We start from the raw sequence: 25,814 nt of genomic DNA, 5'->3' as shown, positions 1-25,814 counted from the left end.
GCATGAGAATGGCTTGAACTCAGGAGGTGGAGGTTGCAGTGAGCCGAGATTGTGCCTTGCACTCCAGGCTGGGCGACTGAAACTGTCTTAAAAAAACCATATATATATATATATATATATGCATGCAGCTATTGCCAGCCCTGTTCCCACTCTTCACGATAGGCTTGGCTATCGACTAGAAATGTAGTTCAAAAAACCTCTCTTCCCCCGCACATGCTGGACACCCTTGCTGAGCGGCAGCCACCTCCATACAACCCCTCCCACAGCGTTGCCTTCAACAAGGAGCAAGGCCTCAGCAGAGTCATCTTCAAGGAAAACCTCCCTCCCGCTTTGGTCCTCAGAGCTTCGTGCATAAACTCAGTCCTGTTCTTCAGAAACCTGGAAACAGCAGCGGAGACATAAAGGAAAACCCTGGGAGTGAAAGAAGAAAAGTCAACCAAAGTTTCTCCTTGCAGAATTCTGTCATCGTGATGGCCAAATTCACCTTGAAGCAATGCAACAGATGACGGTGCCTCCAACTGGGACCGGCCGTGCAGCTCCTCGGGCAGGAGACGATCAGTGACTTAAGGGACCACTAGGGGGCGATTTAGGAGAGAACAGTTTTCTCTCCTTAAGAAAGATAAGCCAGGAAGCCTTAATTTCCAACCTTAAGTCACTGGAGGGTACTAGCTCCCAGGTAAATCCTGTTTTTAATTTTCACTATAAATGTAAACAGGGCCTTTCATTTTAACTTCTCCGGAAATGTAAACGTGCAGGACTTTCTAAAAGAGATATGTGAAAAGGCAGGGTATGGCACACGAAATTGATACATTGGAAAATAAATATTTTTTCTCTCCCCTGTCCACTTCCCTAGCCATAACCAAGGCCTTCTCATACAAAAACCAAAAAAGAAAAATAAACCTCTGGCAACAGAGCTCCTAGTGTCCCTTTGAGGTTCTATTTATATATTATGCCTATGGTTTATACAGACAGGCCTAAAACCTTTTTGCAGCAGCAAAGACAATTTCCCCCACCCAGGCTCGCAGCATTTATCTGTAAGCCTCACGTGGCAATTAGTTACTTACTGTGTAGTGAGGGCCCTGGTGTTGGTGTTTAACTCTCCTAAGCTGCCTCAAATCCTTTGTGGAAGGAGGCAAGATATAAATAATAATTTTTAAAACACACAGGCTTACTCTGTTATTTCCATTTCTTATGTGTTTTGACTCTTCCTTTTTTATTTTCCAAGCCCCCTGTGAGGAAGTGACTTTGCCCTCATAATCACATTGGAAACCAGCCACCCGGGAATGGGATGGTCTCCGGGCAACACGCTCACTGAGCATCTACCATGCAACAGGCACAGGACAGGGCGGATTCAGGAGGACACAGACCCACGCGGTCTCTGCCCTTATACGATTAGGTGCAGGAATTGGACCTCTGTTTGTCTCCTAATTTCTCCAACATGTGGGAATTAGGCTGATCATTTCATCTCCCTTGGCTCAGTTTCCTCTTCTATAAAAACAAGGTCATTGAACGAGATGGTGGCTAATGTCCCTTCTGGATCTCCCAGAATGGCTCAAAGGGGTGTTCCCTCAGTACTCAACTAACTTACTGATAAACTAGGCTTTCAGTCTTGGAGGGCAAGAAGTATCTCTCACCTGAGATCCCGTAGGAAAGTCACAGCAAAATTTAAGTTTAAATTGGAGATTCAGGCTTTTAGGCCTTTCCAAGGAAAACAGCCTCTTCTCTTACTGCCTAAGTAACTCCTAGCAGTAACTTTCAACTCTGATTGAAAAATCAATTCTTACCCAAAGACGCCTGAGTAAATACCAAACAGACAACTTCCTGCCCTGAATCTTGGCACAGGCAGGCGGCTCTTCTCTGTGACTTCCCTGAAAACCCACTGCAAATGTTTCCACCTGGGGAAATCAGGGGCCAGGGCCTCCAGCCACCCTTTCCTTGAAAGCAATCGTTGCAAATGTTTTGAAAACAACGGATTATCTTTAAAGCAGCAGCAACAACAGAAAGCCATTTGTTTCTTCTACCATGACTGATTCATTTGTGGTACACTGGAGGTTGGGGGTGGAGGAGGAGAGGCCCTCAAACAAATGTTTCCTATCAGAGGCAAGTATTTTGATAATTAGGAAAATACCAAATAGATTTGCAACCAGCTTGGTAAACTACTTAGCTTGAGGATTCAACAGGATCCCTACTGCACGCTTTCTGCCTCCTGTAGCTAACTCTGTCCATTTTTGTGCCACGTAATTCTTCAGCCAGAACTCAAGCACGACTGTAATAAATACAGTTCATGGGGATGTAAAACTAGTGCTCCTTATGTATGACCTTTTACGTCTGGTCTTGCCTGGAAACTGGTGGCTCCATTTCTAGATCTCTACCTGAGAAGAAACACTAGCACATATACATGCACAAGGAAAAAGGTCTAAGAAGGCTCGCAGCACCATTGCTTGGAAAAGTAAAAAACACTGCAGTCTAAATGTCCCGTAACAGGGGAATGAATAAAGCATGTGCTCTATGCCAGTGAAGAGGCCTGAGTCAGAAGGCCATTTAAAAGACCACATAAGTACAAAATACAGAAGGAAAGAACACATAACACTCATAGAGATTGACCCCTGCAGTGGGGAGGAGGTAGATCCAAGGACAGTTTTAATTACATATGTATAGTCATCTCCCCCTTATCCTCTAGGGATATATTGCCCAGGGCCCAAATGCATGCCTGAAACCATAGATGGTACCAAACCCTACATATACTACATTTTTTCCCTACACATAAATACATATGATAAAGTTTAATTTATAAATTAGGCACAGTAAGAGATTAACAATAAAACAGACCAATTAAAAAAATATACTGTAATAAAAGTTATATATGCATGTAGTCTCTTTCTCAAAATACCTTATGATAGGTACTATACTTGTCTATTTTCAGACCATGGTTGACCACAGGTAGCTGCAATCTTGGACACAGAAACTGTGGCTAAGCGGGGACCACTGAAATACTCTACAGTTCTAACATGAAAATATGAAGGAAAAATACTCAGATATCACTTTTCAACATATACAGAGGGAGAAAACAAAACACTGAAGGCAGAGGCGGCAAAATGTTACCAGTGCTTACTTTTTATGGCAGAAATATGGGTGACTTCATTTCTCTTTCATGCTTTTCTCTATTTTTCACCCCTCTCTGACCCCCAATAAAAAAAAAAAAAAAAAACAATTAAGGAAGCCTGTATCCCAAGTGGTTTCTGAGACTCTCACCATCAGGGAAAGTGAAGTCTACTGAAGAAGCCTCCAGCCAACGCAAAAACAGAAAGGCCCAAGCAGGAAGCAGGGCAACTCTCTTAGCTCTTTGTTGTCCATGCTAGAAAAATGGTCATCCTTTATAAAACATTACTCCAGCCCTGGGTGTCGGCTGGGCCCCCCCGTCTGCATCCTCTAGAGCTGGGTTTCCAGGGGGTGAATCTGGTGGGATTTCACACGTGGTTTTACTTGTGCATTTGGACACTGTTTGTGGGACAAGCTTTTCCCTTCTTATTTTCCGACTGCTCCTAGAGAAGATGATTTGCTGCACGCCTCCCCCTATAATCCCATCTTGGAGCCCTCATTGGGAACAGATCTGGGGATGGAGGCAGATAATGGCAGCATTTCTCACTGCCCTAAAGTACCGTCCACCACACCAGCAGACAAAGCGGGGCATGTTGTAAAAAGCAGTTCTGCTGGCAAACGGCTAACAAATCCATGTATTTGCAACCAAGAATTGGCGGCTGCATCTAAAACAGACACCTCATTGTGCTTGGTTTAAAAGGAGCCCTTGGAAGCAGGGCCTTTCAGGCTGACAGTTAAATCACAACGGCCCGTATTTACATGAACGGCTTCCAACCGTCTGGGCGAATACACAATATTTCCATTTCACAGAAACCAGGGATGGTGACAACACAGAAGTCAGAGTGGCCAGAAAGTAAACCTCTGATTGGTATAAGCAGCAGAGCTTATACACGTATATACCTGCAGAAGTTAACACGCTCCTTCGGTAAGCAAGTTTGTTGTTGTTAATTCCGTGACAAATGTAACAGATCAGTATACACACACCTAGGTGTCTCAAGAAGGCTTTCTACTCATTGAATCAAGTGTGTTCCTATGAGTGCTTTCAGTCATTCCGGCATTAGCAGGGAAGCTGCGTGATTCTTCAGTTCTTACTAAAAGCTAGGAGAGCACAACTCTGTAAGCCCCTCACAGCAGCAAACCGTTCCAAATTCAGACAGGAAACACCTGGAACTCTGTGCGCCACTCGGAACACACTTTACATTTCAAAACAGATGATTCTAAATTGTTCATAAATATTTGTCTTGTTTCAATAAAACACTCTTCAACCAGTTTCATAAACCCTTGGTTCAGAAGGCTAAAACGTACACGCTACTAGGCGTCCACATTCTTTTAACATTGCATATATTTATGTGGACAATATCCTGGAAACATAAAACCCAAAGGCAGGCATTTAATAGTGTCATATGGGAATTTTAGTTTAGTTTTTTTTTTTTTTCCGGGGAGAAGGACAACTCTCTCCTTCCATAAATAAAGCCCAAATCGCACTTGTTGTTTAAAAAAAAAAAAGTGAATTGAAATATAAATTAAACTCAAGTTTCTTTAACTTGCCTATTACAGTAAATAAGACCCAGACAGACCCTTCTGGAGGCTTAGAAAAGCTTTAACATAATTGATTATTAAACCTCCAGCTATAGGATAGAGTCATACTGAAGGCCTTGTAGCCAAACATTCCCTCATTCTTGAACATGATGAGCCCTTTAAAATGTTTTTTAAAGCTGTTTTTAAAAAGACACTAAAATGAAAAGTAGCTTAGCTTATACACTGAAAATTAATCTTTAAAAGTCATTTGTGTACATTTGTAGTATTGTCTAGATTTTCTACCATGTACATGGACTTGTATTGCTTTCATTTATTTTAACGTATACTTTGATAAGTAGGAAAAATGAAAATGATGTACACACACACACACAAAGAGGAAAGAATGGGGTACCAAGCGCCAGTTCCTAGGTGCTGAGACAGGGCGTTGTGGAGGCTCCAGCCACAGCCTCAAACCCAAGCCAGCCTGCCAGGGCACTCTGAACCTAGCCCATGGACCTCCAAAGTCGAAAACAGGGCAACCTAGGCTTCCCAAGAGTTAAATGGGAAAGTGGGTCACTTCGAAGTACTGTCCAAAGATTGCTACGAGTGAGCTGCTGTTCACAGTCATCTTCTTCTTTTTAAACTGTTATAATTAAAAATTCTTCAACTGACCATAAACTTCCCACTCTGGTCTAAGAAACACCAGCACACTGCTCCTGGTAAATGAAGATTAGGCATGGCGGTGATAAGAGATTGCATAGAGGCTCTTCGGAACCATAAAAGGTGGTCGTTAGAGGTAATGATAAACTAATTCTGAATACATCAGGCAGCAGATGCTCAGCCCTAGGTTAATGATTAACGAGCTGGACCCTGGCCAGTTAAGAAGTTGTTTAACCAACACCCCTGAGAATCAAACCTGTTAACATTCACTTGTCCCTAACTACAGCCACTGTTGTCTCTCTCTACACTAACTACACTGCAAGTAAGTTTTCATTTTTCCCTGCCTCAAACCAAGAATTTAACATGGAGGTCTCGAACTAAGATCTAAGCAAAAAGCTCATTCAATTTTCTAATACTTTTGAACCTTTACTGAACCAATCAAAGAAATATTGCTCTCCCACTAGACTAAAATATTCTGACCCACAGTTGAATGGTAATTGGTAATAGCTTAGTTTGTTGTTCTTGGATGAATTTTTATTGTACCTGAAAAGAGACACCCACAAAATTTAAGTGCATTGATGAAATTATACTTCAGAGATGACAAAATAGAAGAATCTTATTTGTTTCTATATACAAACCTATGTCCTTCTAGTTGGTACATTCACAGATAGGATATTTAAGGGTCAGGCTACTACTGGCAAACAAAATAAAACCATTTAGAGACATTTAATCTAATTTTAGGAACTATGCATTTGAGGAAGATGATTAGTAATGCAAATGTAAAATTACCTTTGGTTGGGATAAGCAAGACAAACAAAGGATACTTAGAAGTACTTGTGTTGTCTTCAGGATTAGGGAATGCTGCTTTGATCATGTTGAAAGGAAGATAGAAAACTAAGATTGAAAAGCTGGGTCTCTAAGGTAGGAGGTCTGGGATCTGTTTATTCTACTTAGTTCAAGTTGGAATTAATGCTGTTAAACATTTGGGAAGACCCTAAACTACTCTTCAGGGTTAGGGCAGTTCTGAGGCAGATGGATGAATTACACAAATGGACTATAATGTGTAATCTGTGCATGTGTGTAACAATAAAATACAGTTCTATCAAGATTTTGGTTGAGAAAAGATAATGATAAAAGGGTTGGGCTGGAAGACTGGGTGGAGGAAGGAGAGTAGTACTTAGGGTTTACTTACGTCTTATCTAGGCAACTTTTCTGGTCTTGATTTGGGGTATAAGGGCCCTGAATACACAAATATACTTAAATTCCTACATTTTCAGTAAATATATGACATAAGAAATTTCAACCAATAGGTCTGAATCTTCTATATATTGCACGTCTCATCAGGCACCTAGCCAACGGTTGAGGGCTGATCTTCTGATTTGCCTTCCTGGTTGACCAGTGCTGGTTCTGTAACCCAATTAACTATCAGAATTCCAAGCAATGAACTATCTAAGCTTGCTGGTTTCATCCTGGCAGAAATGAACATAATCTTGAGCTAAAATTTTACAGTTATGGTCCAACAATGACAGATACCAACAAGGGCTTACTATGTTCCAGGTACAAAGATAAGCATTTCACCTGCATAATCTCATTTAGCACTTAACAATTCTGTACCGGAGATATTATCTATAAACCCATTTTACAGATGAGGAAACAAACTCAGCTAGATTACAAAGTGAGAAAGCAATGGAAGCCATATCTAAATCTAGTATTTCTGACTGTAAAGCAAAATCCCCCTATACTGTTTTCTAACATGAATAACCACTTCCACCCCAATAATTTACCTCTACAGATTCATTGGTGGTACAGAAACAAAGGGCTACAAGGACACAAAAGCCTAGGTGTCCTTTTCTGACTAGGTAATTGGGTGAGAGCCTCCTTTTCCACCAAAAATCAGCCCTGCTTAAACACCTAGAAATAAATGTGCTTCTCTCCCAACTCCAGAAAGCTCCTATAAGGAAATGACCTCATCCACACATTACAGAATCTCTATTTCAAATGTAACTCCACCCAGTATTTTTTAAAGATGGATTTCCACAGAAAAGCAGAGCCCAGTATATATCTAGATCATACTCTGGAAATCAGCTCTCAGCTCCATTTTTTCCTTTCCAAAAGCATAGCTCTGGACAATTATATTGCAGAGATGAAATCAAGACTTACAGCTAAATTTTGTTATCTATAACTGTTAGAACCATTTTCACATGGATTTCAATCAAATTTTAAGTAAATAATGCATGGGTGAGAAGTCCTTTTAAAAAGCATAAAATAAAAACAAGACACAACCAGTCCTATGCACATACTTAAAACAATAGTCCCCAAAGTTTAACTATTGCTCATTTTTAATGTATCCTTTCAGATAAAAGCATATACCAGTATAGAGATCTCATTTTAAGAAATAACTTCTATAAATGCTTGCCACAAAGTTTGAAGATCTGTACAAATAAGGGTTTGGAGCTCTACTTCATTCTTTTTAATAGGGCTTCCTGCTGTGTAGATGTATTGTTATTTAACATTTATCTTGTTTCTAATTTGGGAAGAAGGGATATAGTGTTGTGGTGTGGGTTTTCCATTGCATAATGTTACAAGTAGTATTCTTGTGTGCATGTATGTGTGCCTGTATACATACATATCTTGGCATACTCTTTTGTGATTACATCCACAATATAGATGATGGAATTTATTAGCCAGACAGAACGAACATTTTAATTTTAATGATATTGCCAAAAGCTGAACCAATGTAAACTCCCACCAACAGTTTATGGGTGCTTATGTCAACACACCCATCAATGTTGCCTATTATCCGACCATTACATCTTTGCCAACATCATTTGGTTGTGCATTTTCTTAATTATGAATGAAGTTGAGTACATTTTCACACGTTTATTGATTATATTCTTTGCTTACTTTTCTATTGGGTAGTGTGTCTTTTTCCTTGACAGGGAGAAAAACGTTAAGAAAGGAGAAAATTAGCCCTTCATCTGCTCTTACCAGTTTGTTATTTTTTTTGCCATATGTAAGTTTTAAATTTTTATATAGTCAAATGACCAATCTTTTTCTTTATGGTTTCTGGGTAGGCTGGATAAAAAATAGAATTAGATTCAGACCTATAAATAGGCACCCATGAAAAATGTAAAAACAACCCTGGCCAAAATTATCCTCAAGTTCTGACATTTAAAACAAACACTCCAGAAAACGTTTACACGTGTTACAGGACACGGAGTCCTGGACACCTGCCCAAAGCTTCTACACATCCATTTATGGTCTTGGTCTGGTGCTGGCTGTGCTCATGTGCCGACGGAACGGGCTATGAGGAGCTTTTCGGGTCAAAGCAAACACTACGATGGAAAATGAGGACAAGACGCTGTGCGGGGTCATCACAGCCATGCTGAAGTTTTGGTGGCCCTCCTCAATCCCGGTAACCCAAATCCCATCACTATAGGGAGAATACAAAGTGCTTATTTCACTTCCTATCTGGGGAGAGTGCTCGTGGTCTACCACTAAGGACATGCTGAAACAGTCCGAACATCTGAAAGGAGGTATGTGTGCGTCTACCCTGTCACAGGTGGCCACATGTGGAAGGATGGAAAGGTGATACAGTGGAAAGATCCACACTTAAATTCCGGATCCTTCATTTCCTGGCCTTGTAACTTTGGCTAACTTGGTTAACCTGTATAATTTATACATGTGACTAACTTTTGGCAAGTTAGAATACAATTCAGAACAAATCACAGTCTCTTTTACATTTATAAGCCTAGTTTGCCAAGGATTTTCCAAACAGGTCTTCTTTCTATGTGACAAAAGCTATGTTGGTCATGTTTCTATGTGAAAGAGCTCTCGACACGACATCGCATAATTATTGAGAGCTCTTTGGCACCTAAAATTTACTTATAGAAGAATAGATACTAGGTAAACAAAAGCCCTCAAAGTTAATGTCACAGTGAGGCTTAGGCCCGAAAGGATGCTAAGAGATTCTTTAAAAGGCTGAATGAAATGTACACAAGAGAATATTCTCAAAATGGCAGACAGGAAATTAGAGGATATTTGTAGAATCTGTAGCAATGGCAACCAAAATATTCAGTATGCCATATAATTGAATCCATATCTGTAATTTACACATCTGCTTTGAAAATGGCTTCATATTTTGCAAGCAAGCTGACGTAGAGTTTCTGTAATGTATAATACTTTGGTAGTATGTTTTGCACACTAAAATATTTTCCAGCATCAAAATTATAAATGGGTTAAGATAAAAACAGCTGACCTCACGTGGACGACTAAAATAAGTTTCTTTGATGTGCGATACCATGCAGATAGGGCAACTATAACTGTTAAGTCCTTCAGGTCAAAGCAAAGAATACACATTAAGTCTTTCAGGTCAAAGCAAAGAATACACATAACTGGAGATGAAAAGAGTACGACCATCCTCAAAAAATTAAAAATAGAAGTACTATATGATTCAGCAACTCCACTTGTGGGTATATACCCAAAAGAATGGAAAGCAGGGTCTTGAAGAGATATTTGTATGCCCACATTCATAGTGGCATTATTCACAATAGCCCAAAGGCAGAAGCAACCTAAGTGTTCATTTAGTGGATGAATGGATAAACAAAATGTGATATACAATGTCATATTATTTAGCCTTAAAAAGAAAGGAAATTCTGATACATGCTACAACATGGAAGAACGTTGAGGACCTTATACTAAGGGAAATAAGCCAGTCATAAAAAGACAAATCCTGTGTGATACCAACTAGGCGGTATCTAAAGGAGTCAAATTCAAGTGGCAGGAAGGAGAATGGTGGTTGCCATGGGCTGGGGGAAGGGAAAATAGGTAATTATTGTTTAACAGACACTGTTTTGGTTTGAGATGATAAAAAAGTTCAGGACATGGATAATGGCAAAGGTTGTACAATGATATGAATGTACTTAATGCCACTGAATTGTATACTTAAAAATGGTTAAGGTAGTACATTTTATGTTATTTATATTTTACCACAATATTTTTTAAAAACTTAAAAAAAAAAAGACGGAGCTATACCTAATTTCTCAGTTTGCTTGGGCTGCTATAACATAATACCATAGTCTGGGTGGCTTATAAACAACAGAAATTTATTTTCACAGTTCCAGAGGCTGAGAATTTCAAGATCAAGGCACTGGAAGATGCAGTGTCTGGTGAGGGCCTGCTTCCCAGTTCATAGATGGTGCCTTCTGTCTTCACATGGTGGAAAGGACTATGCAATTCTCTGGGGCCACCTTTACAATCACTAATCCCATTCATGAAGGCAGAGTTGTCATGGCCTAATCACTTCCCTGAAGCTCCACGTCCTAACACCATCACTGTGGAGATGGGGGTTTCAACCCATAAATGTTGTGGGAGCACTAATATCCAGCCCATAGCACCTACATAGTGAGGTTCCCTGAGGAAACAGGTGACATACTTAAGATGAATCAGGTCTACTTGCAAAGTGGGTGCAGAGGGCAAAATGTGCTTGGAAGAGGTACAGTGAGTTCAGGAAACTTCCCTCCACAGCCACAGCCCGCATGAGACCACCTTGAAGGGAGAGACCCCAACCTCACTTTTCTACTTCACGCTGATCTCCTCCTGCTGGTCACACCCACCTGGAAGCCAGGGAGCACTGGCTGATGCAGTCCCCTGAGCAGACAGTAGGGTGGGAAAGAGTGGCTGTGAAGAGCAAGGAGATTCAGCAAAATCTATGCATGCCCGCATAAAGAGGAGGCCAGAACATACAGCTGAATGAAAAACAGCAAGCTGTGGAACAGGAGGTCCAGTATGATGTGATTCACGGTTAGGAGGAGGGGGAAATACCAGCATGAAGGCTATTTTCTACCAGCAAACTCAGAATAGAGTCTAAAAGGGATATATACCAAACTGACAAGAGTGTTAACTTCTGGGGCAAAGATGAGACAAAGAAGGAACTTTAGACTAATCTGTAGTGTTTCAAATTCTTTCACGAGGAATGTGTTTGTGGGCTTCATGGAGAGTTCAATATTAATTTAAAAAGAGTAAGTAAAATCATTAATTGTTTCTATAAAATGGAGATACCTCCAGCTTTTGCAAAATTAGGTTAGGCAGCCCATGTCCAGGCATGTCCTGGAAGCCCTAAGTGAGTAAAGAGTCGTAACAGAAAAAACATCAAGTAATGTCAAGCTCTGGCTATACCAGTGGTTCTCAAAGCGTGTTCCCCAGATCAGCAGCATCACATCACCCGGGAACGTGATAGGAAGGCAGATTATTATACCTGACCCCAGAACTACTGATTCAGAAACCCTGGGATTGTCTACCAGGGAGAGGGTCATATGTGAAGTGGTGGGACAGGAGTCTAAGGCCAAGCATTGCTAGACCTTATGGGCCAGAGCTGCCACAGACAGCAGTACAGGCTGTACAATGCTCCTACAACTGTAGGAGGTGTTATTCACAGACTATGATGAGAATGGTGTTCCTTGGGGTGGTGCAGTGCAAAACCTGTATCCCATACCTATCAGCCCTTAAAACAGTGGGGAACACAGAACAGTATTAAGCAGGCAGATGATATCATCAGGTTTGCATATGGAAAGACACCCCTGGCACTCTGCTTAGAGAAGAAAGAGGTAACAGAGAGCTACATCCAACTGCTTTGTCTCCTATATACCTTATGGGGCTGCTAATTAGCTAGGTCAAGAGTAAACTAGGCCAGGTGTGGTGGCTCACACCTGTAATACCAGCACTTTGGGAGGCTGAGGTGGGAGGACTGTTTGAGCCCAGGAGTTGAAGAGGAGCCTGGGCAACATGGTGAGGCCTTGTCTCTACTAAAAATGAAAAAACAGTTGGGTGTGGTGGCGTGCGCCTGTGTTCCCAGCAACTTGGGAGGCTGAGGCAGGAGGATGGCTTGAGCCCGGGAAGTTAAGGCTATAGTGAGCCAAGATCCCACCACTACATGTTCCCATCTGGCCAACACAGCAAGACCCTGTGACAACAACAACAACAAAAAGAGTGAACTAAAGTAAAAGACTCTTTGAATGGAATCCAAGTTGTCTTAACAGCCCAACCCTGAATCCAGGCCTCCAGATACTTGGGTCTTAATTAGCAAAGGGGTGGGAAAAGGAAAAAGGAGGATGAAAGACTCCCAAGTCCGACATTACATGCATGTCTGTACACACAAGCACACACACAGAGAAAAAAATGAAGGCAGGGGTGGGGGGAGCAGGGGCAAGCAGGTGTTGATGAGGAAGAGGTGAGCACCTTGGGCAGGTAGTTTGAGGAAGAAACCTGAAGCTAGGGGGCAGGTCTGACTGGCAATACTGATTCAAAAGCCATCAGCACCCAGATGGTAATACAAGCAAGGATAAGATCATTCAAGGTGTGTGTAAACACTGGAAAATCAGTGAGCTGAGGCCAGAGCCCTAGAGAACCTCTATATTTAAGAACAGGAGCTAGCGAAGGAACGTGTTGCACATGGCTTGGAAGCTAGGCAGCTGGAAAAGGCCAGCAGGAATACAACCAAAGAACTCTTGGCATGGCAGAGCCCAGGATTTAATTCAAGTGAGACGTGTCAGCAAGAGAAAAAGGAGGAGACAAGCACGGGGAAGTGCTGCCAATGTATGTTTTCCCTCAGGAGCACTGGGCTGCCAGTGGACTCTTTAAACGGGTCGGTGTGCGTGCCACTCTGTCAGCACCCCTCCTCTGCTCAGCCGGCAGAAAGACTTCATGCTATGGACATCTTTTCTGGGGCCAGTGCACAGCCCTCCAGTCCCCCATTAACTCTCATTTTGAGGAGCTGAGATCAGCTGAGGAAAGCTTCGCCAAGCTTCAGAGCATCAAAATGTGCATTTGGGAGGGGTAGGCAGGCAGATGGCGCCAGATTAAAAAGATGCTGGGCGCGCTCGCTGCTCTGAGGTCTCTGAATTGCCTCCAGCACGGCAGTGTGGAATCAGGAACTCCATCATATGACCTAAAAACTTGTGAGTCTCTCCAAAAAGACTTAGCTTGCTACAATATACTGAAGGGGATTGAGATGCACTTCCAGAGGGCCTGAGATTCTAGAAGCCCAGCATCCACCAGATGCCTGCTGAAGCTGATGACTGCTGCACACTCTGCTGTAAGTCTAAAGCATTTTGCATATTGCATTGTAATTGCTTTTTTTTTTTTTAACCTCTTCCACCCTGCAACGCCTCTTCAAGTAGACTGCAAAACTTCTAGAAAAAAATTTGTCTTTTCTCTGTATCTTTCCTGCCCAAATTGGGGCTGTCATGCAGTAGCAGGCCCTCAGAAATGTTTGTTAAATACCTGTTGTCATGGGGAAGGACGATTTGTAGAAGCAGTGGTTGCATGCACCTCTCCCTCTCTGTTTTGTCGAAGTTCTAAGACTTCAGTGTAGTGAGCAGGGTTGACACACTATAGCCTGTGAGCCAAATCTGGCCCATGGGCTGTTTCTGTAAGGCTTATAGGCTTTTCAGTGGTTGAAATAATAATATTTTATGACGTGAAAATTATATGAAATTCAAATTTCATTGTTCATAAATCAAGTTTTATTGAAACACAGCCACACCCATTCACTTTCATCTTGTCGACGGCTGCTTTCATGCCATGTCAGTAGTGTTGAGTAGTTCCGACAGAGATAGCATAACCCACAAAGTCTAAAATATTGACTCACTGGCCCTTTAAAGAAGTATGCTGGCCCCTGATCGACAGCAACACTAAATGTGGAGATACACATGAGATATACATCCAAATATTATCTTCCTCACAAGTGGAATCCTTTTTAATTTAACTTTTAGACTTTCCAGTTACTGACATAAAAATGAGAGACATTTTAACTTACCTTGGGGGCATAAGCATCAAAACATGGTAGTGCTGTAAAGTGAGCAGGCTGTGAGCTCCTCAGAAGGGTCTGCATTTATCACCATGCTATGACAATGTCTAACAAGTTACTTACGTTCTAGGCCTTAGTCTCCTTGGCAGTAAAAGGTGCACAATGGTAAGACCTCAGAAATTTGATGTGAGAATTAAATACATTGAGTTTTTAACCTCTTAACCTGGTATCTGACCTCTTGGAAGCACCCGATAAATGGAACTACAATAATTTTCCTCTTTGTTTTTGGAGGAATATTTCACTTTACAGAAGATTTGCTCTTGGCCTCCCAAAGTGCTGGGATTACAGGCATAAGCCACCATGCCCGGTCAAAAGGAAGAGATATTTGAAAGACAGAAACAATTCTCATTATTTAGAGATGACATAATTTGGTCTTTAATAGTTGTACCTAACATGAATTACTTGTATCAGACTGCAGTTTTTATGTTTTATGACAAAATTGGAATTACTACTCTAGGACATAGCTGTTAACTATCAATTCACTCAAACCTCAATGATGTGTGTATAAATGAAAAGTTATGACAGCACAGGATGTTCTAGCCAATGAAATATGACAAGAAAAATACAATAAAAGGAAGAGTTTTTTTGGTTTTGTTTTTTTGAGATGGAGTCTCGCTCTGTCGCCCAGGCTGGAGTGCAGTGGCACAATCTTGGCTCACTGCAACCTCCACCTCCCTGGTTGAAGTGATTCTCCTGCCTTGGCCTCCTGAGTAGCTGGGACTATAGGCATGCACCACCATGCCCAGCTAATTTTTGTACTTTTAGTAGAGATGGGATTTCACTATGTTGGCCAGGCTGGTCTAAAATTCCTGACCTCAGGTGATCCACTCACCTTGGGCTCCCAAAGTGCTGGAATTATAGGCAGAAGCCACCATGCTGGGCCAAAAGGGAGAGATATTTGAAAGAGAGAAACAATTCTCATTATTTAGCAATGACATAATGGACTACCTTAAGAAACTTTAGAATAAATTATAATACCATTTATTTAAATAGTCACAAATTACAATAGCTATATATGTATGTACACATATTAATATATACACATACATACAAATACACACATTTATACATATAAAATATCAAACAACAAAAGCATTGTATAGTGATTCTCTACAGGAAGAAAAAAACCAATGTTTTACTGAGGGTCACAAGGAAAGTTATGAAAGACTATGAATTATAGCACTTCAAATAAGTGAAAAATATGACCACAAAAACAGAACAGTTGGTTAAAGGTCTGAAGAAAAATATGGTGGCACAACTACAGGGATGGAAGGGCTTCAGAAGACAAGCATCAACCTCAGTGTTACACAGCGGGAAAGCAGACAGCCCTCCCATTCCTCAGATGTCCTTGGCCACTGCTTTCTGGAAGCTGCATTCATTTAGGAATGAACAGATGCGACTGGCAGAAAGGAGGCAGAAAGCTTTTCAAAAAGCAGCAGGAAATGAACAAGTAGAGAACGCACTCACTGAGACCCTGGCAAAGGATCCAAAGAGTTCTGTAAAAGGAGTTCAGAGCCTGGGAGTCAATTTATTGGATTTGCAAAAATCAGTAATGGATAGTTTCAGTGAAATGAAATATTTCTTACAAGCAGATACCACAGGGCATGCTTACACTTCCCCAGGACCTCTCCCTTCACAAGGTCCTGTATTCTGGGTATTCGGGAAACATTTGCACTTTTACTATTTAATATAGAGTCCTGCAAAAAAGAAGCCATGGCAAGATACCATCATCCTTTTTAATAGTCAAGGCTGTAAATATATCAAAGAATTTTGGAGACTAGCAGACAATCTAGCTGCAAACTTAAAACAAGTTGAGGCTTAATTTACGTAAAGTAAAATACAAAACTCCTTTCTCCTAAAGATATTCATAGTAAGTCTTTAAAAAAGCTTAAAAACCACAGTGATGCATATTACCACCAGCAATCTGAAGGAAATCACAGGGAGATTTCAAGTTCCCTCTGAGTAACAAATTAGCCTCTCTGAACAGATCAAGTTCAAGTTCGGAAAAACAGCGACCTCTGAAAGCACAGGCTTTGACTGCTGTGGGCCACTCATCACAGGCTGCCTGTACTGCAAGCGGCATGGTCAGGTGTGCCCTTGGAGATCAGAAAGCCTTTTTATTAAAAATGAAAGAGAACTTGGTTTTCTCTTGCTGCTTTGATGTGAGATCAACAATTTCTAATAAAAGAGATTTTTTTTTTTTTTCCCTAGACAGGGCTACAGACCAGAAATCTATGTTTAAAAGGGCATGTTTTTATTGGCAAGCTCCAGTTTAATTAATTTCGATTTATAAAGGAGTAGCAAAGGTTAGTGACATTGTTACCCAGGCATGCAAATTAAAAGTGAACATAATCCTAGTTTAAATTTTGGGAAAATATTCAGTGTGTCTCAGGAGGTGAAACATACCACAGAAGCACATGAAAGATGGAAGATAATATATGAAAATCATAGATATGATAAATTATATATTATAAATATATTTATAATGAAATATATGTATTTATATAAATAAAATTATATATATTATCTATATAATTTTTAAAATATTGCCTCCTATGGCAGAGTCAAAAGGTATGGGTAGGTACTAGAAGAAAGGTTTTTCATAAAATCTTTTTTGGTGGTCTCCATGATGTGGCTCTGTTAAAAGCAAAGCAAATAAATTAACATTCATTAATTTTATGCATAGCGTGTTTCAGCATTTATAATAACTGCTCTTTTGAGGGCTTCCTTGCTCATAGTTATAATTTTGTTAAGTCATATATATATATATATATGCAGAGGAATGCCATGTTTTATGAACACATGTCAGTTTCTAAGGAATCAAGCCCCATAAAAGACCACTGAGGAAATATTTGGAGGCAGAATTCAAAACTTCTCCTTCCTTCTGTTTTCCCACATTTGGGAGAAGGGAGAGGATTTGTGAAATGTGGCCACTTATAGGCATTCAAGAAAACGCTGAATCTCTTTCATGTTCATAAATTTGAACATATGTAACAAAATAGAGAAGGTACTAAATTCAGAGAGGCAGCTGCAGAGTCCTTCTTCCAAATGATTGGGAATACGTTTTAAGCTCCAAGTATTCTTTACCAATAACCACGTGCACTCATGATGAGCAGCTACTCTATTTGAGCCCCTGGTATCCAGATTTTTCCCATCTCTAGGCTCACACATGGTGTTCCCCCTGCCAAGGCAAGGCATGTTGCTCCCTACTTTTTGCCTCCTGCATTTTCTGGGTCTCACCCCTTCAGTGAGGGCTTCCCGCATTCGCCAGTCTCACATGGTTTTTTTCCTTGCTTGTTTCTCTCATCTCATCCTGTCCCTTTCCTTCATGGCACTTAACTGTGCATTGTCTTTACGTTTGCTTCGCTTCTGTCCTTTCCCCACTGGATTGCGAGTTTCCTGAGGGCAGGGACCCTCTGTGTCAGTAGAGCCAGACATCAGGATGTCATGGTGAAAATACAGGCTTTAGAGGTAGACTGTCCGGTCCCAATCTCAGCTCTGCTGTGCACAGGTTATATGATCTCAGCAAGTTACTGAACCTCTCTGGGCGGTAGTTTCTTCATCTTAAGTGGATGTAGGGTTAATATTACCTACCTCATGTTTTTTCTATGCTTAAAATCAAAAGTGATGATGCAAGAAAAGCACTTAATATGCTCTCTGGTACATAATAAGCCCTTCGTCAAATGAGCACTATTATTATTCACCACTGTGTATCTACTGCCATCCACAGCCTCAATACTAAAAGATGCTGAATAAGCAGTCATTAAATCAATTTACTTATATATTCATAATTATATCAGAGTATTCTCACACCAACTCATAAAGTATCCCCATATCCATTCCACAGATAAGGAACTAGAGAGCTGGAGACTTCTGTTTTCTAAGCCCCAGCCTCGCCAGCATAAACTCAGAACATTATCTCCATTACATCTCTCCTGTCAGGTTTTCACATCAACTTTGCATCCAGGAGCAGTCAGAAACAAACTACAATATATCTATGAAGAACAAATCTGTAGCCATGAAACAAAAGCTTATTCAATTATGAACTGAGGACATACAGACGGAGTGATGTGGAGAATGTGCATATTCTCCAGTCCTGTCCCATAAATTCTCTGAGTCTTAGTTTTTTTTTTTTGTTTTCCCCCCCAGACAGTCTCGGTCTGTTGCACAGGCTGGAGTGCAGTGGCGTGATCTTGACTCACTGCAACCTCCACTGCCTGGGTTCAAGCAAGCTTCCTGGCTTAGCCTCCCAAGTAGCTGGGACTATAGGTGTCTGCCACCATGCCCAGCTAATTTTTTTTTTTTGAGATGGAGTTTCATTCTTGTCACCCAGGCTGGAGTACAATGGCATGATCTTGGCTCACTGCAACCTCCGCCTCCTGGGTTCAAGCGATTCTCCTGCCTCAGCCTCCTGAGTAGATGGGATTACAGGTGCTTATCACCATGCCCAGCTAATTTTTTGTATTTTTAGTAGGTTTCACCATGTTGGCCAGGCTGGTCTCAAACTCCCGACCTCAGGTGATCCACCTGCCTTGGCCTCCCAAAGTGCTAAGATTACAGGTGTGAGCCACCACGCCCGGCTGAGTCTTAGTTTTTACCTTCTGTGAAATGGGGACAATATAAGCTTCCTCATGCACAGTGGTAAGGATGAAAGGAGACGATATATAGAGAAGGCCTCATGCAGAGACTGGCATCGAGTAGGTGCTCAGTAAAAGCCAGCTTCTGTTACTCACTTCCTATCCTCTGCACAGGATATGAACCAGTAAATGGTTTTTAAGGCCACAAGTTATACTCCATCCTAGATCTTACCAATTCAATATTGAAAATCCATTAGACACGGATATCTTGCTTTCATAGTAAAGGGCAGCTAGAATGCTGAGGTCCTTGAGTGTGCAGTAGATATTAGGTTAGGTGATTCTTTCTAAAAGTTTCTAATTTCTATTGTGATAAAATATGAAGAATCAAAAACTCCATCTGTACTAGAATCTGACTGTCAGCCTCGCTATTTCCAATTCTTAAACCTAGGACATGAAAAAAAAATCATACATTCTGAGTTGTTCTCAGAATTCTCAGGTCTATGAAAAAGTTGTTTCAGGGAAAGTGGCTGTCTTTCTTTGAGCTATTTAAAGTGGTCTATCTAATTATGAAAAGAATTTACCCATTCCTAATCGTAGAAAGACTCATTTTCCAGAACTCTGGTTAATGTGGGCTCAGCATTGTTGAAAGAAGGACAAGAGGAATCCTAAATAATCACTTTTCATGTCATGTTCCAGACCACCCAGAAAGGCCACTTGACCTAAAAACCAAAGGATGGAAATAAACCCCTATTTACTCAGATTAGGCAAAACACGAACAGAGAACTCTTATCCCATGATGAGCAGATGTTCATTGGCTCCATTCATGAGGTCTCTCTGTGCTGGCACAGCCAAAAGCCCGCCGGCTTACGTCCGCACACAAGAAACCTGGACAAATCACTCTTGCTGACACTCAGAAGTATGGAGGTCAAGGTCAAAAAACAGTGGGCTCAGAGGTCAAGGGCTGCTCCCCCAGACTAAAGAGACTGAGGGCTGGATGGCTGCTTATTACTGACGTGGTTGCCTTGGATCTCTCCACCTTAGACCTGCCTGGGATGTAGGTATTTTGAGCAGCTGGCTTTAAAAACCTTCCAACACCCAGTCCTGCTTTATCTGGTGTGCCAGGAAGGCTGTTATCCTTACTGAAGGCCAGGGGAAGCTTCTTAAGGAGTCTCGAGGTTACCAGTGTAGAGAAAAACATTTCAACGGGAAGAACGGCCAATGGAGGCAAGCAATCATCCATAAAGATTAGACAAATCACGCAATATCCAGTGGAGCACTGTTAAAGTTAGAGTAACGTTACCAAAAGAAAACATGGTCCAGTTTTAGCCCAAGGGAGACTCTTGGGGATAAACTGTCAAGAATAAACAACTGACTCAGAAAAAGGATATATGCGATTATGAAGTAATATGGTTGATTTCAAATTCTGCTAATTTAAACATTAAATGCTATTCTTCACTCTATTTCCAGTTGGATTTTAATTATATTCACAGCATAATAGGGCCATGATGTGAAGATCAAAAAAAGTAACAAAATGAACCATTTTTACAGGATGGTGAAACAGCATGAACTAGATTACAGGATGGGATATAGGTGAAGAATTTCTTAACTTGTACTATCTGGTATTGAGGTCTGTGCATCGATGCTTTCTGGAGTGGAGGAAGAAGGGGAATGGCAAGGTAAGGTGGACACATTTAGTCCTAAGAATCTTTTGTGGGAAACACACACACACACACACACACACACACACACACACACACACAGAGCAAACCTTGTAAAAAAAAGATCGCTAACCCAAAGGTTAGTCGAGATAAAACTTGCTGATCACCCTGTTTTCCAAAATCACTCTGACAAGGTTAATGTATACTTATAAATATTTCGTTTTGTGTCCCCATGGCTAGGACTGTGGAGCAAGGATTTGGAACTGTGGCCCATGTGTGCAAATAAAAAGTAAGCACCTCTGCTGGAAAAAATCTTATACTCTGCCTTTCTACATAAGCTAGGTTTTCTTCACTATCTTCTAAACATGGACTAAGAAATCTCAAGAGCTCGGAGGTCTAGCTTCTTGTTTAGTAGCTGCGGGGAAAGAGACTGTGCAAGTGTTCGGTGCCGGCACCCCTGCCACTGGCATGTGCTTGTCCCAATGCATTAAGACAAAACTGTACTAAGCCAGGGCAAACAAACACCTGCCTCTATCTAGGGCTGTAAGCAGGTGGCCTGAGGTTTCTCTGCTACATGCCCTTCACTGCCCACAGTCCCCACCCCTCCCTATGGCTTTATACCCCTGCCACGGTGAGAAAGTTTGCACTGCCACCTTTGGGACTCCTTCTGCCTCACTGCACCCTAGTATGGCTCAGATCATTCATTTCTAATTCAAGCCAGCGTATACTGGCTTTCTATCATCTGCAAAGCACTTTGTTAAGCAAAAGGGCTATGGGAGGGTGGGGCGAGGAAATCACAGAAACAGTAAAATAAAGCTGGTTATCAAGGTGATGGAAAGCGGCTGGATAGAAATATAAGAAATCTGTTTCAAAGTGCCTGTGTCCAACTACATCGTCTTGATTGACTTACTCATGAATTCCCTCAAACAAACCAAAAACAAACATCAGTCAGGCTGGGTTGAGTCTAGGTTCTGCCACTTCATTAAATGCACATATCAGGCAAGTCATTTAATTTCACTATGCCTCAGGTTCCTCATTTATAAACAGGAGAGAGTAACAGTCCCTTTCTTATAGGATGGTTGTAAAAATTGTATGCATTAATGCACAGCAAGCCCTCAGAATAGTACCTGGCAAGTGTAAGCATTCCATAAATGTTAGCTGTCACCATCATCATCAACATTATTAGCATGATTTTACTTCTTACCCATTCATGTAATCATAATTTCTTAAACTCTGATAACCATTACAAAAGCCCAATGCAAAGCCACAGAACACAAATTCTCGTTCCCCCCGGGGGTTAAATTTTGGCCTCACCACAGTGGTTCTGTTGATCTGAATTCTCTATCAGCTTGAAGTTAATGCTGGAATGCTAGAACAATGACCACAAAGATGTCTAGAGAGATCTGGTTCTTTTACTGAGCAGTGTAGACACTTTTTATGACTTAACACTCTTGCAATAAAAATTAAGTGGTTACATAAGACCACTACCAAATGACAAAACCACGATTATGTACTGGCTCCCTACAAAATCCTTCACAGAAATGGACATTAGTTGAGAACTTAACATGAATAACCACAGTATCAACGACAACATATTCAAGTTTTTATGAAAATCAAGGCAATTCTTGGTGCTTTGAGAATTTTTTTTAAAATCAAAGTAACCATTAAAGTGATTTTGTAAAAAGTCCTGATGTACCTGGTTATGTTAAATTCGGGCCAAATATAAGAACAAAACTGTAAATGGCATTCATAGCTGAATGTAGTCTCTTAAACTGTGGTAAGAACAATACAGATCAAATGTTCTCCTGTTATTTATTTATTTATTTATTTATTTATTTTATTTATTTTTTTTTTGAGACGGAGTCTCGCTGTGTCTCCCAGGCTGGAGTGCAGTGGCGCGATCTCGGCTCACTGCAAGCTCCGCCTCCCGGGTTCACGCCATTCTCCCGCCTCAGCCTCCCAAGTAGCTGGGACTACAGGCGCCCGCCACCACGCCCAGCTAGTTTTTTGTATTTTTAGTAGAGACGGGGTTTCACCATGTTAGCCGGGATAGTCTCGATCTCCTGACCTCGTGATCCACCCGCCTCGGCCTCCCAAATATATTTATTTTTTTAAAGTAAATTTAAACCAGGAAGTTTGAATTTACTTCTTAGGGAGAAAATCAGGAAACTCTGGTTTCTATTCATTTCTTATGTACCTCAAAATGTAATTGATCAAAACTTTGAATTTTAAGAAAGAGATGTCATTAATTTGTTCAATGGACCAGAATATTAATTGACAACTCTGTAACTTTGTTGTAACAAATTTAGCAGGTTATGATGAAGATCAGATAAGGGACAAAGCTCTGAAGAACGCCAGATAAATTGAAAAGATTATTAGTTGACTAAAATTTCTAATTATCTTTACTTTATCAAGAGTGCTGGCCGGGCACAGTGGCTCACGCCTGTAATCCCAGCACTATAGGAGGCAGAGGTGGGTGGATCCCGAGGTCAGGAGATTGAGACCATCCTGGTTAACACAGTGAAACCCCATTTCTATTAAAAATACAAAAACAATTAGCTGGGCGTGGTGCTGGGCACCTGTAGTCCCTCGGGAGGCTGAGGCAGGAGAATGGCGTGAACCCAGGAGGCAGAGCTTGCAGTGAGCCGAGATTGCATCATCACTGCACTTCCAGCCTTTTGAGGCTTTTGAGGCTTCGTCTCAAAAAAAAAAAAAAAAAAAAAAGAGTGCTAACATTGTCCCAAAAGGTGTTGGAAAATGAACTATCCTGTTTGTTTTGAATCAAATGAATCCTGCCTTTCTCCCTGGCTTCTCCACAGTCAGTCATGTGTCCTATTCTACTGATGCTATTTCCCTAATCTTCCCTTGTTCATATCTCTTTCATAACCACGTTTGCCTGTGTTACACTTGAGGATGACTTGGGTTTGTATCTATCACTGTGCTCCATGGCTGGTTAGACTGGCTGATCTTTCTGCCTGACCCAGTGTCCCAATCCCCTTCCCAAATACTACTTCTGATTAGTAGCTACCAAAGCTGCATTCTCAATCAAAGAGGTAGCCTCCTCCTTGGAAGGAGGCGTCTCTCCTTCAGTCAGGGGTGTGCAAGGGACTGCCTTCCTGGTCCAGAGACAAACACATCTCAAGGCAAACATGTAACTTCCCAAATTCCCGATGCTACACACAGAAAATACACACATTGGCTCACTGAGTCTAATCAGCCTAATGTCTAGACCAAGTGTCATCAACACTTTAGCTGCATTCAGGGTTCAGACAGAAACAAGGAGGAGGGAAGTGAACCCAGCACACACATCTCCACCCATCGGAGGCAGCCACTTGCAGCCCCTGCCAATAGCTGGCCCTGTGAGGACTCAGGGAGAAGTAGAGGGTTGCAAAAAAAACTCCAGACTTCTCTGTAAAAGTCTCCCAATTTTGAATCACTGGCAACAAATTCCAATTTTTTTTTTTTTTTTTGAGACGGAGTCTCGCTCTGTCGCCCAGGCTGGAGTGCAGTGGCACAATCTCAGCTCACTGCAAGCTCCGCCTCCCGGGTTCACGCCATTCTCCTGCCTCAGCCTCCCAAGTAGCTGGGACTACAGGTGCCCACCACCACGCCCAGCTAATTTTTTTGTATTTTTAGTAGAGATGGGGTTTCACTGTATTAGCCAGTATGGTCTCCATCTCCTGACTTCGTGATCGCCCTCCCCTCCCAAAGTGCTGGGATTATAGGCGTGAGCCACCACGCCCGGCCAAATTCCAAGCACTTTTAAACACAGTGTTAGTTCAACAAAACTCTTCTTTGGTGACATTCAGCTGAAGCCTACCAATTGTGGAGATAACTCCCAAACAAGGTCAGGACACCTGAATAATAATTTCTGTCTCTCCAGCTTTGCAAACATAAACAACAAATAATGAGCGCCTACTGTGCACCAGGCATTGTGCTGATGGCATTCCTCATGTCATCTCACTTTGATCCTCATTACACACTCACTGTGATATTGTAACTTCTGGCAAACACATGAAAAAAGGTGCTTAGAAAAGACCTTGTCTAAGTTTTCACAGCCCGGAAGCAGCAGGATTGGAACTTGGGTTTGCATGACTTTAAGATCTACTACCTGTTTTCCACTAAACAACCTGAATTGCATGTAGAAACAACCAAGAACAAAGATGACCTCGCAGAAAGGGCATGTTCAGTCCCGGGAGAGTAAGTGAAGTGGCATTACAGATCTCCATGTTATTTGCTGGGGGCATATATTGCCATGGCTGTTGTTTAGAGGGTTAATGGTCTATTGCGGTAATCTAAGAAGTGAGAAATTTGATCTCATTTCAAATTTATCATTCAGCCCTTCAGTGTAGTGATTGCTGGCTAGAGTGTTACTAACCAGAAGAATCTAGAAATCTAGCTACTAACTGCATTCACAAACAAAACTGCTACTAAAAATCATAGTTTAAAAAAGGCAAACCCAGAAACTCTTTGAGAAGTCTTTAACTCAATGGGTCTTTATGTCCATTGGTTTCACATTTAACAAGTTGATTTTAATCTGATTATTTCAACATCAAAGACAGGAAAAAATGTTCGACATCAAATGGATCAGAAATGAAGCATTTTACAAAAGAAGTCTAATAACCTCATCTAGCAATCTCTCTTAATTAAGTTAACTTAATCAAGTTTCCGTATTCTTTAATGCTTATTTTTGGCAAAAGTTAAGGCAAAAGCAACTGAATCCCAAATTAGTGCACAGGCCAGCTGCAATTTTTACTTGCCTTAATTTTGCTTGATGATTAAGCCATTGAGGAGGATATAACTTCCTCCCAAAACTTCTACCTCTATCCACTTACTCAAATCTTTTCAAAAACAAATTTCAATTATTTATAGAGCTATAGAATCACCACAATTTTAAATCACATATCCATCTTTTTTATTTTCAACTCCAAACGCAATAATTGAAAAAATATCTATCCATGGCATATTAGAAACTCAAAGGGCTTTAAAAAATTGTTTTTGTTTCAAAATTTTGTAACAGGAGGGGCCTAGGAAATTATCTTGGGGACATATCCCATATAACAGAATATCCACCAAATATCCACAGTAACCACCACTATCTTTGTGAAGTCATCAGTTGCCCCTGCATCTGAAGTGGGAGGGTCTTACAAGGTGTAATACACAAAGTAAGAAACCCAGGATAGAGAAAGCAAAGAAATCAGCTATAGATGGTGTTACTGGTGTTGTACTCTGCTCTTTGTGTTCCTTCACTGAATATCAGCCTCATTTTCTCCCCTCTGCGTGCAGGTTACCTCTTCAGTGAGGTTAGTCTGGCCACCCTATGCCAAATACCACATCTGATTCCAACTCTCTAGTCCTTACCCCCAAACTCCTTACCCCCACTCCCCTTTCTTCATTTTTTATTGTATCACTTAGTACCACCGGATGTCTTATATA

The 25,814-nt window shown here is 41.2% G+C and overlaps 1 protein-coding gene and 1 long non-coding RNA gene across 3 annotated transcripts in view; one reads left to right on the top strand and one right to left on the bottom strand.

Moving 5' to 3' along the window:
* The window catches only part of PDZRN3 (PDZ domain containing ring finger 3), a 242,497-nt gene that overhangs the window by 125,854 nt on the left and 90,829 nt on the right, over positions 1–25,814 (bottom strand). The gene's annotated exons all lie outside the window — the stretch shown is intronic.
* The window catches only part of LOC140709841 (uncharacterized), a 48,914-nt gene continuing 35,160 nt past the window's right edge, over positions 12,061–25,814 (top strand). Inside the window, exon 1 of the long non-coding RNA XR_012090604.1 lies at positions 12,061–13,369. This is a non-coding gene — a long non-coding RNA (uncharacterized lncRNA). The remainder of the gene's footprint in view (positions 13,370–25,814) is intronic.

Source organism: Chlorocebus sabaeus, chromosome 22, assembly GCF_047675955.1.
Source record: "Chlorocebus sabaeus isolate Y175 chromosome 22, mChlSab1.0.hap1, whole genome shotgun sequence".
NCBI classification, from domain to species: Eukaryota; Metazoa; Chordata; class Mammalia; order Primates; family Cercopithecidae; genus Chlorocebus; species Chlorocebus sabaeus.
This window is presented reverse-complemented; position numbering and strand designations above follow the sequence as displayed.